Consider the following 13,655-nt stretch of genomic DNA (forward strand, 5'->3'; position numbering starts at 1 on the left):
TCAATAAATCAAGGTGATTATCCAAATATTCAAGAGAAAGAATCCAAACATCATATTGGTCTAGGGGGAAGAAAATCTAAAGCCTAGAAATTGAGTTTAGACACTTAGTAGAATTTTGGTATTTTTTATCCTACCAGGAAGTGCGCTTTTCCTAAGGTACAATTTTCTAGAGGTACACTTACTACAAGGTGCAACAGATCAATAGGTGCATCGACAATTTTTTGAAGATGAAGTAGTCTCCGAATAGTTAACATCTATTTTCTATTTTTGAGAATTCCATTCATCAAATATGCATTTTGATAGTAGTGCAACTCCCAAACACATCTACAAAAGGCCAAGCTTGCATTTTTAGAAGTGTCGGTGACTCTCAGATCATCTCATGGCTTCTCTCTTCTTATCTTCTTCTTCTTTTTATTTTAAGTCATGTGAAGGCTTGTGCACCCATTAATTGATATAAACAACGGTGGAGATCTACTTAGCACCATTTAGAGAGTTAGTTGCTATGTAGTTAGCTTTTTTTATTACCCTTTTAGCATGAGTTTTCATTAGAAGAGCTCTCACTCTTAACACAGAAGGAGGAGAGGATTTTTCTAAAATACATGGATGTAATGTGTACTCTAGGTTGATATTTTGATGCAATAATAAATGTTATTAGCTCTCTCATTCTGAGTGTAGTCAATCTTGTCAAAGTGTGTTATTTTATTGTGAATGCATGTTCATGAAGGATAATGGAGTTAATAGTTTCATTGCATTGCGATAATTGTGCAATCCTATAATTCTATTTTTTTCCTTATGTTAACTAATTATGTTGTTGTGATGAATAGATAAAGGATCGCTATCATTCTTACATTGCATTTTGTCTCATGTGAGTGCACTTTCCATGGATGTATGATTTGATGAATCATAAAATATCTTTTGATTTTAATTAAAGTTGTCGTCAATTATTGCATTAGTGAAGTTGAGGAAGCATTGCTCTTAATTTCATTGGTTTCCTACTAGATCATTTTGATAATTTAAGTTACAAGCATATTGTTACTTTGGCTTATGTCTGTTAGAAATTTCTCTTTCAGTAATTTTATTTAATCTCTAATTACTCTACCTTCATTATTTTCTTTTCAAATATGTGGTTAAAATAAGAATACATATAGTTGCATTGATACTAAATTCCATTCATCATAAAACAAGAAAATACATAATTATATTGGTTTTGTGGTCTCATTTTAGCTAAGTTGTGTAGAATTGGTAGATACTAGCAAAGGCCTCCTTGTGTAAATTCATATTTATCTTTGATTGAGTTACCCAATAGGTTGAGAAATAACCATCCAGAACCTTGGAGTTGGTCATTGATCAGCTATTCAAGAGAGAGATTCAAGAGAATTTCTACCATTAGCATCATGTAAAATGATCACTCAATAGGCAGTGCTAAAAGGAGGGCCAAAACCCAAAAGAAAAAGTTGTTTGATAGTTCTACAATTTATGAAGTTCTATATTTTTTTAAGTCTATCATGATTAGAAGGTGTGCTTTTCAAAAGGTGAACTTTTTATATGGTGCACTTTTTACAAGGTGTCAGTGAGGAGTAAAGTCTTTATGTGGTGGACACGAGTTCTTAGGACTTAGTGACTTCTATGAGCCTCACAATGATAAGGGGATACCTAGAATCCAAGAAATCACATTTCAAATCCCAACATCTTCATCTATTCTGCATTTAAACTTACCCCCACCTACCATTCTATTGAACCCTCCATCTATGGCTTTCTTTGCAAATGTAGTAGATTCACAAATGAACTTGCAAGGTCCACTCAATGACCTTCCCAAGAACCCTAAGAAATTCTTTCCAAGTTTTATCTATGGAGAAACATGGACAGTCAAAGATCACATTAAGGTTTACAATGAAATATGTAATTGAAAATATATTCAAGAATAAAACATCATCCTTCATCTATTCCCATATACATTGGGAGAGGTTTCATTTAACTAGTACATAAATATTCCACCAGGATCTATTTCAAATTGGGAAACTTTTGAAAAGTGGTTCTTGGTTTGATTCAAAACATTCATCAGTCTGGCCGTGATACACCACTGGTTCATATCTATCAAGAGATGCAATAGAGACCATCTCATGTTTCACTCATCATTTTCAAATAGCATACCACAAGTTGGAAACTACTTACACCATACCAATATGGGTTGCAATTCAAATCTAGTTAAACTCTATGAACCACCTCACTTCTATCATCCTAAGGAGGTTGTCTACCACAAATATTGACATCGTAGAAAAGGTCTTCGAAGAAGCAGTCACCTTTACTAAATAGGCTAACCCTAATAGAGGAGGTAGGATGGTTCCAACTCATACCAGTACAATAGTACCACCATACCATGTTGGAGCACAAGTGATGCCTAGTCAATTCATTCCATTAACTAAAATCCCATTACAATAGGCATTGTCTACTTTAGTGTCAACTATAAGCAACCCAAGATATGAACCTCCAAAAGATACATTTTTTGACAAAAATGTCACACCATTCCTTGATGTAGAAAACATTGTTACAATTAAGCTAAACCAAATGAAAAATGCTATGTCTCATCTAATCAATGAGCTAACCTATCTTAGACTATCACAAGGATAGAATAATAGTTTCCCAAGAACCAATACATCCCCATATAATAATAGCTATGGTCAAAATTAGAACAAGAATTTCAATGGGAATAATACCATAGGGAATAATTTCAACATGACAGATCATAACAATGGTGTTCAAAGATAGAAGTGACAATCAAATTCCCATCCAAATGATAGAAGTATCCCAATAGAAACTAATAACAATGCTCAATTCAGAAACATCAATCAACTCAACACCAGTCAATGTACATCCAATGATGGAAGCTCATTTTTAAGTAAAAATCAAGAAATGAACCAAAATTTTCATTGTACTAATAATGAGTCCCCTATTCAGTTAAACACAATGTTTTTATAATCTTATGATATTGTTAGAAATCTTTAGAATAACCAAGGGGGGAGGGGGGGGGGGGGAGGGGGAGGGTTGGTGGGGTGAATCAGTTATTCAAGGTCCAAATGTACCAATAAAACTTTTTACTTAGCTTAGTAAACCCATTAAACATTCATGCATCCAAGTTAATCACTCAATCTTGCAAGTTACTGATAAATCAACATGCAACAATAAAACATAAAACATCAATACACATAACAAAGTGATTTAACATGGAAACCCAATTTGGGAAAGACCACCAATAACATGCTAGTCCTTTCTCACTCTTTTGAAGTGATGCCTTGTGAAAGGCTATCCCTATTAAAAGATACAACACACATTGTTAAATGTGACCCGATTAAGGGATTTCAATCACCCTATCAGAAGTGAGCTTGGTTAAAGGAATTTAGGCCACTCACTTGGAATTCCACGATGTTAAAGGATTTTATAATGATTGTTAAGTCATCCTTAGTACAAAGGATTTTACCCTAACTAATACAATTGTTAGAGAGTAATAGTAGAGCTTTGATCTGATGTAACTTACAACTTACCTTGCAGATCTTAGATCACAATTCAATTCTCAATTTTTCTTGGCTTTCAATCTCTTCAGTTCTAACAACTTGTTTAGTCTTCAAGATTTTTCCTTCTTAAGCCTTTTTCTTGTTGTCCCAATGTAGTCACTTCTGTGGTCACTTGATGAAGCAGAGTCTCTGTCTTTATTCTTCCTTGGTCTTTTCTAACCTTCTCAATGTATTCTCCTTGACACCACACTCTCCAACACTTTGCTTCATGACCAAACATTTCTTAAATAGGAAATTATAATACTTTTCTTGCTCTATTTTCCATCATCTAATTTAGGGTTTAGATTGATTAGGTAAGATACAATGTATCTACCCCTTATCTTGTCTCTTGTAGAAAATTCTCCAAGAATCCATTAGAAATTGCCTAGAAAATGGTTAACCTCAAATTCTGTACCACCAGCTCATCATCCTTATCTTCCACCTGGTTCACAAAATTCAAGATAAATAATGTGTTGGCTTAGATTTGGTGAATCTTTAACTTTTCTAATAATGCAGAAGCTCAACATTATTAACCTTTTGATGCTAAGAACATATTGCATTGCTCGACATCTATTATGAGTTCACTTGACATCAACTATGATTTACTGATGATTGACACCTATTGTATTTTTCTCAGCACTAACTGTATTACTTGACACATACTAGAATTTTCTTTTACTTGGCACCAACTGATATTCTGCTTGAGATGAACTAACTTTTCTCATAACCTACTATCAACTTGGTCAAGCTTTGCAGATAGTCTTAGTATTACCTATTCTTCTAAAGTTTCTAAGTTTAACCAACCTTTGTTTCTCCAAGTATATTATCAATAAATCATTTCACCATTGTCTTAATTGATCCTTGTACTTTATTACATAATGATAACTCAACCTTTCCTCTAGGTGCTATTGTTATATCTTATTGATTAAATCCTCAACATCAATCAACTAAGTGATAGTAGTTGGATCTTATAAGCAGTTATCTTTCCAGCAAATAGTAGGTTTGACATCAACAACAAAACAATGATAGAAACATATGTTCTGCTTCAAAAATCTTCCTTTTTCAACAATGATCTTTTCAATCAAATTTCAAGAACCTCCCTCTTTGGCATTGATCGCAACCCAAATTGATCAACCAAGTCACCTAAATGGTAAAGCATTTTTTTTTACCAAACTAACTAGGTTAAAATAGTAAGACAATGCCAAAAAGGAATCTTGTATTCAAAACTATTCCTTCTATCAATAGCTTCCAACTTCTTATGACTCCCTCCAACTTTCTTTTCTTATAGCTCATTCTTACAAGATAGATTAGGGTAATCATCTACTTTTCTAATACACTATCTCTTTTCTCTCTCTTTGATATGCTCCCTCTTTGATTTGTCATCCTAATTGGTTTTTGCTATGTTTCCTTGTGTTGTTTCTCCCTCTTAGCTGCTATTTCTCCTTCTCTAACTATTCCTTCGGATTTGATCAGTCTTTGATCTACTTCCTCTTTGATCTATCATTCTAATTGGTTTCAGCTATGTTTCCTTATGTTGTTTCTCCCTCTTAACTTCTATTCCTCCTTCTCTAACTATTCCTTTAGATTTTATCAGTTCCTGCTATTTCTCCTTCTTTGACAACAATGCCAAAGACATAACATTTCAACATATTTAACATGTAGATATAGAATTTGTAGTACCTCTAGTTTCTCCCTCTATCACCTTGCTTGTGACTGATTTGGAATTTCAGCACTTTGATTACTTTAGGAAATACCTAAAGTAAGATCCTTTGCATCAAATTGTGGCATTCAACAATTAATCTATTTAATGCAGTGTAGTCCTATTGTTACTTAAACAATCTTTGATAGGGGTATCACCCCTAACTTACCTCTAAGATATTTATATGCATCCTTAGGTAATGGTTTTTTGAAGATGTCATCAATTTGTTGGTTTGAATTGACATACTCCATCTTCACCTCTTTGTCTTCAACTAGCTCTCTTACATAATGATACTTTATTGCAATGTACTTTGTTTTGGTGTGCATCACTAGATTCTTTGATATATTAATGGCACTACTATTATCACAATAAAGTATCATAGATTATATTATCTCTTCTTTCATATCCTTGAGTAGATTATTAATCCATACAATATTCGTATAGTTTATAGCAGCTGCATCAGCTTCAACTATGGATTGTGAGGTACAACTTTCCTTTTTACTAGTCTAGGTAACTAGTCTCTTCCCTAAGAAAAGTTCTCCTCCACTGGTGCTTTTCCTATCATCTATATTTCCTCCCCAATCAACATCAGTGTAGACTCTTAAATCAAACATTTCATTCTTCTTGTAACATAGGCCAAAGTCTTCTATTCCTTTTAAGTACCTTATTATTCTTTTCACTACCATTAGATGATTTTCTCTTGGATTTGTAAAAAATCTTGTAACTATTCTAACAGATAATGCAATATCTAGTCTATTATGTACAACATATTGTAACTTACCAATCACTGACCTATATAGTGTCTGATTCACTTAAGCTAACTCATCATTATTTGATAACTTATGTCTTGTTATCATAGGTGTACTTACTAGTTTTGAATATTCTAGTCAAATTTTTTTAAGAATTTCTTTGATTTACTTTGACTGGGTAAAAAATATGCCATACCTCAGTTGATAAACGTGTAATCCAACAAATAATTTGATCTCACCAAACATTGACATCTCAAACTCATGCTTCATTTGATTAGCAAAATTCTTGCATAGAACATCTTTTCCTCCAAATATTACATCATCAACAAAGATTTCAGATTTTAGTGTGTCTTTACTTGTTTTGTCTTGATGTACAGATTGTTGTTATCATTAGTTCTCTCAAATCCAATCTTCACAAGATACTTGTGAAGTCTTTCATACCATGCTCTTGGTGCTTGTTTCTAACCATAAAGTGCTTTATGCAGTTTACATACCATATCCTTATTGTTGTTATCAACAAATTCCTCTGCCTATTCTATGTAGACTTCTTCTTTTAATATACCATTCAAAAAATTGGACCTAACATCCATTTGGTAGAGTTTGAATTCTTTGTAGGTAGCATATGCAAGTAGAGTTCTTACTCCCATTCTTGTAAGAGGGAAATTTTTTACCCATAGTCTATTCCTTCTTCTTGGGCATATCCTTTACAAACTAGTCTACCTTTCTGTCTTGTGATCTCACCATTTTCATCTAGGTTATTCCTAAACACCCACTTGGTACCTATCACATTTTTGTCATTTGGTATTGAAACTAAACTCCAGGTTTTGTTCTTCTCTATCTACTCCATTTCTTCTTCCATACCTTTACACCAAACATCATCTTGTAGTGCATTTCTCATTGTCTTCGGTTCTTTCTAGCTCAGCAAGCATGATTCATTCCTTGGTCTATTATTTTTTGTTGATCTAGCATCCTTATTTGCAATGATTTGTTTAGTAGGGTGATGTCTTTTGACATACTTGGATATTCTTGGTTCAGCCATTGTTTTTCATTTAGTCTTTCAGCTTTAGAGTCACTATGCATATTTCTTTCAGGTAACTCAGCATCTCTGTCATGTGTGCTAACTTGAGAATTAGAATGTGTAGTTTCTTCATTCTATAACTCAACATCAAATGTAACTTAGTTCTTGAATTTAGTTCGGTATTCACTAGTTATGACTTGACAGTTACTAAAACTTGTTGTTGGATCTCCACTTGATTGGCAGATTCTTCTTCAGTAGGCATTCCCTTGTAGAAGTATATAAATGATTTGTATTCTTATGGTCTTTTGATGGGTTCAATATCATGAACTTCTATGAATTCATCAAAATTTACATTTGCACCCTCCACAATTTTGTTAGTGTTAGTATTTAAACACTTATATGCTTTACTTCTTGTGGAGTAGCCAAGGAATATACCTTCATCACTTTTTGCCTGAAACTTGCCACTTCTAGTATCTTTAAGAATATAACATTTTCTCCCAAATAATTTGAAATGTTTCACATTGGGTGAGTAACCATACCATAATTCAAAAGGTGTTGCATTTGAACCTTTCTTGATTTGTACTCGATTCACGATATAGACAACTATGCTTACAACTTCTCTCCAGTAATTTAGAGCAATATTCTTCTCCATCATGAGTGTCCTGGCAGAGTTCATTATTGATCTATTTCTTCTTTCAGAAATTCCATTTTGTGGACGGGTCCTTGATGTAGAAGTCTATCTTTTGATTCCTTTGACATTACAGAACATCTCAAACTCTCTTGATATTAACTCTCCTCCTCTATCTGATCTTAAACATTTCATACTTTTACCTATTCCTTTTTCAACCCTTGCCAAAAAAAAAATTAAACATTTGAAAGGCATCATACTTTTTCTTTAGAAAAATGACTATCATCATCCTAGAGTAATCATCTACAAACAACATTATATACTTGTCTCCCTTTTAACTCTATACTTCTATAGGTCCACACAAGTTAGTATGAACAATCTCTAATAGCTCTTTAGAAGTGTAGGTTTTTCTTTCGAAACTTGACTTTGTCATTTTACCTAGCTAACATTGTTTGCATATTACATTGTCAGGCTTCTTTAGTTTGGGAAAACCTCTATCTTTTTCCATGTTGCCGATACTAATCAAGTTATCAAACTTGACATGACATAGCCTTTTATGTCATAGCCACACATCATCAAATTTAACAATAAGAAAAGTAGTATCCTTTATATCAAGGTAAAATAGATTACTTCTAGTTTAATATCCCTTTCCTATCAAATTTCTATTTGTGTCATATATCTTGATAGTTTTATTTCCAAACTCAACTTTGCAACCTACATTGCTTAGTTGTGACACACTCAACAAATTGTAATTCAATCCTTCAACATAATATGCATTATCACATGAGATTTTTTCTATCATCTTAATGGAACCTTTTTCTTTTATTAAAAATGGAGCATCATTACCAAATCTAACACTATTTTCATCATACTTGGTTAAGGTAACAAACTTACTTTTGTCTCTAGTCATGTGATGTGAGCATCCACTATCAATGATTAATTTTTCATTCTTGTTCACATAGGTTATAAGTGCACTTGCCTCATCTTCATCAGACTCATCCTTCATTGCAACATAGACTACCTCATCAGTGTGTTCATTAGAATCATCTTCTTTAGCAATGCAACACTTTTTTCCTTTGTCTTTGTACTCTTTGTTGTCTTCATTTATTCTTCCTTTGTATTTGTCATTTCCTTTGTAGTTTCTCTTTTCTAGACACCTAGCAGCAATATGTCCAACTTCATTGCAATTAAAACAAATGATGGGTAGCTTACCTTTAAATTTATCTTTTCCTCTATCGAATCTTCTCACCAGTAGTGCTTCTAGTTCATTGACATCTTTTTCATCAGTGTCACTATCACTGGAGACATGTTTTATCCTTCTCATCTTCCTTGGCTTGTTTTCATTAGAATCATTCAACAACAAATTAGCCTTGAAAGAGGATTCAAGACTCTCTAGCTTGTAATTTTCAAAGTTAGATAACTCAAAAGTAGTGAGTCTACCTACTAGACCTCCAAGGGTTAGATTGTTCCCTAGAATGCATCTCAATTCTTGGATAGCAGATACTCTAATAGCATAAATAGTTAGTAATGTTCTTAAGACAATTCTTAGAACAATGTCATCATCTATATGACCAATTGCACCTTTTATTGTACTAACAACTTCTTTTATTCTAGAAACATATTGAGCAATGTTCTCACCTTCCTTCATTCTCATATCATCGAATTTACCTTTAAGGCTCTCTAACTTAGCTCTTTGTATATTTTTATCTCCTTCATAAATGGTTTGCAGGGCTTCTCACATCTTGAATGCAGTGTTACATTCGTTAATGTCATCAAATTCTACATAGCTGAGGGCAAAGACAATCTCCAACATTTCCTAATTATGCTCCTTCTTCTTCACATCTTCACAAGTAGGCACTCCAACTAGATCAACATGTTCCACTATAATTAAGGATTGTGCTGATCTCCTATTCCTCCAAGATGCAATTGCATTAGACTTTTCCATGAAGGGAATTTGTCTCTATTAATCTTGGGTACTCCTCTCTTGGACATCTTGATCTTTATGCTTCTAGTACCTTCAAACAAGTTCAATTAGCAGATGGCTCTGATACTGATTGTTAGAAATCTATAGAATAATTGACGGGGTTGAATCAGTTATTCAAGGTCTAAATGTACCAATAAAACTTTTTACTCAGCTTAGTGAACCCCTTAAACATTCATGCATCCAAGCTAATCACTAAATCTTGCAAGTTATTGATAAATCAACATGCAGTAATAAAACATGAAAGATCAATGCACATAACAAAGTGATTTAATATGGAAACCCAATTTGGTAAAAACCACCAATAACATGCTACTCCATTCTCACTCTTTCGAAGTGATGCCCTATGAAAGGCCAACCCTATTAAAGGTTATAGCACACATTGTTAAATGTGACCTAGTTAAGGGATTTCAATCACCCTATTAGAAGTGAGCCTAGTTAAAGGACTTTAGGCCATTCACTTGGAATGCCACCCTATTAAAGGATTTACTAATGACTGTTAAGTCAACCTTAGTCCAAAGGATTTTACCCTAAGCAATGCAATTGTTAGAGAGTAACATTAGAGCTTTGATCTAATACAACTTACAACTTATCTTGCAGAACTTAGGTCACAATTTAGTTCTTAATTCTACTTGGCTTTCAATCTCTATAGTTTTAACAACATGTTCAATCTTCAAGTTTTTGTCTCCTTAAGCCTTTTGCTTTTTGTGCCAAAGCAATCACTTCTATGGTCACTTGATGAATCAGAGTCTCTATCTCTACTCTTCCTTGATCTTTTCTAACCTTCTTAATGTCTTCTCCTTGACACCACACTCTCCAACACTTTTCTTCATGACCAGACATTCCTTAAATAGGAAATTAGAATACTTTTCCTGCTCTATTTTCCATTGTCTAATTTAGGTTTTAGATGGATTAGGTAGGATACAATGTATCTACCCCTTATCTTGTCTCTTCTAGACACTTCTCCTAGAATCTATTTAAAATTTCTTTTAAAAAATGTTTAACCTCAAATTCTATATCACTAGCTCATCATCCTTATCTTCTACCTAGTTCACAATATTCAAGATAACAAACTTGTCAACTTAAGTTTGGTGAATCTTTGACTTTTCTAATAATTTACCACCTTTGTCTTATTAACCTTCTAATGCTTGGCACATATTTCATTGCTTGACATCAACTATGATTTGTTGATGCTTGACACTAACTGGGTTACTCAACACACACTATAATTTTCTTTTACTCAACACCGATTGATATTCTACTTGGCATGAACTAACATTTCTTGGAACCTACTATCAACTTTGGTCAAGCTATGCAGGCAATCTTAGTATTACTTGTTCTTCTAAAGTTTCTAACTATAGTCAACCTTTGTTTCTCCAAGTATAAAATCAATATATCATTTCAAATCAATACATCATTTCACCATTTTCTTAATTGATCCTTATACTTCATTACATAATCATAAATCAATCTTTCCTCTAGGTGCTATTGTTACATCTTATTGATTAAATCCTCATCATCAATCGACTAAGTGATAGTACTTGGATCTTATAAGAAATAGTCTTTCTAGAAAATAGTAGGTTTGACATCAGTGAAAAAACAATGATTGAAACATATGTTTTGCTTCAACAATCTCCTTTTTTCAACAATGATCTTTTCAATTAGTTTTCAATAGATCTTATGTCGAATACCAAAATAGGAGACCCAACAAATGAAGAATTCATCTTTCCATTCAAACAAGAATCAGATTATAAACCAATAGAGATGTTCACTTTTCAGAATGATAACTAGAATACTTACAATTTATGTAATCGAAGGGAACCCATGACTAATGGAATTTCGCTTGGATTACAACCAACACCATTGAACCCAAGAGAGAATAATAATCCTGCATCTACAAGAGCGCCCTTGTTAGGACAAGAAACTCAAGCACAAGGGAATATACCTACTATACTAAAGAATCTAGCTTGGTCAATAGATAAGTATAGTATCATCAAAGAGATAAAAATAACCAAGGCTAATATCTTAATGTACAATATTCTACAAAGCTGTCCTATCCAAAGGGAAGTACTATTGAAAACCCTTGATCATACAAAGACAACACCCATCACTAGCCCTCATAAGATAGTATAACCATAAGTTAACACCTCTAAGGCTATGCCAACCATGTATAAATACAAAGCTGAAGTGCCCCATTTTTACTTAGCCTCATAAATTTTTGGAAAGAATCTTCATAATTGCCTCATCTTTAAGGAGCTTCCTGCAATGTCATGCCACTTTCGATATCTCAAAAGCTAGGATTCACTCCACAACCTATGATTCAAATAGTGTTCTAACTTGAAATAATAGAACTGAAATTCATAGGAGTGTTGAAGGATTCTCACATACATTTGACCATAGAGCCTTGAATCCACAATAATATTCACATACATGTAGTAGAAATTCCAAAAACATATGGTTTAATGCTACGTAAAGAATGGACTTGATGTTTAAGAGGGTGGTTCTTAATAGATCACTCAATTATGACTACCTTGGAAGGGATTGAAAACCATACTAAAATAGATGCCAAGTCAAAATTAAAGACAATGACCACGAAGTATAATACGCTGAATGATGTGGCATTTCTTAAATAAAATTTAGGCTCTTATAGAGTAATGGCTTTTGATATAGCTCCAACTAAAAAATCTAATAGCTAGATTATTATAGGCTCACAAGATCCCACCCCACAAGAAGAAATCATAACTCAATTCATAGATAACATGGTTTTAAATTTACTATGTTTGGGAGAAGATGTTGATCTAAATATCTTTCTCCTTCTAGGGTTCTGCAGGTTGCACCATACAGGTCACTCAAAATTTGAATACTCAAAATTTCAAAAATAAATTTCTCAAGTTTTAACTCAAGTGACACACTCTACAACTAACCAAACCACAAGTGGAATACCCAAAGATAATTCAAGTCACCTATGTACACCTAGAATCATGAACAAAGGGGAAGAGAAAAAATAAAATCTAAATGCTTCATATAATGACACCTCCTTAGATGGGGGAATCTTTATCTTCTCCTCCACTAGGGATGATTAAAGTTCTTTGAAGGATACACTTTGTGAAAGGTCAAGGTTGGACCTCAGTTGTCATTCAACCTAAACTAGATACTACTAAAATCATGGCACTGATTCAAGAAATTGAAGATAAACAAAGGGAACAAATAGCCCTTGTATCAAGTTTAACCACTAGTGAGTCATCAATCCCAACATGACATAGGATGCAATGGGTCCCCAAAAAACAATTTTTCAAAGACCAAGTGAAAGAAAAGGTTCAGACAAATAAACACAAGGTGAGGAAACCAAACTAACAACTAGTATGGACATTTAGGTTCGATGGTCCCAAATGTAAACTAAGACTTAGAGGAGGTATTGATTTAATTAACCCCAAAGATAAATCTTTTTATGTTGCATATCATTTACAATTCATTTGTACTAACAATGTTGTAGAATATGAAGCCTTGATATCTAGACTCCTCTTCTCACTAGGAAAGGGTGTCGAATCTTTCATAGTTGAAGGAGACTCCCAATTTTTAATTCGACAAGTTGAATCAATATATTCTTGTAATGAAAAAATAGTATTGGAATTACAAGTAGGAAAGGTAAAATTATGGGGGGGTGAATCAGGAGTTTAAACTTTAACCCATAAAACTTTTCACTATTCATACATCTCATGCATTAACATACTAAAACAACATGTAAAGCATATGCATTAATCATGTAAACATATACGTAAACACACACATAACACCTGATATGATTACCCAAAAACCCTCCAAATGAGAAGGTAAAGCTAGGGTGGGGATGACACCCAAATATCTTCACTACTGCAGTAATAAGGTGTAGCCAATTAAGGTTATAATGGTTTCACCATGAATCATGATCTTCCCTATTAAAGGCTTACAAGGACTATTAAGTCCCACCTTGTTAGAAAATTTTAACACCCTACTAGAAGTGTGCCTGGTTAGAGGAAATTAACTTAAAATTAA

This window comes from Cupressus sempervirens, chromosome 9 (assembly GCF_028749045.1).
Source record: "Cupressus sempervirens isolate cs-2001-9-10 chromosome 9, ASM2874904v1, whole genome shotgun sequence".
Lineage (NCBI taxonomy): Eukaryota > Viridiplantae > Streptophyta > Pinopsida > Cupressales > Cupressaceae > Cupressus > Cupressus sempervirens.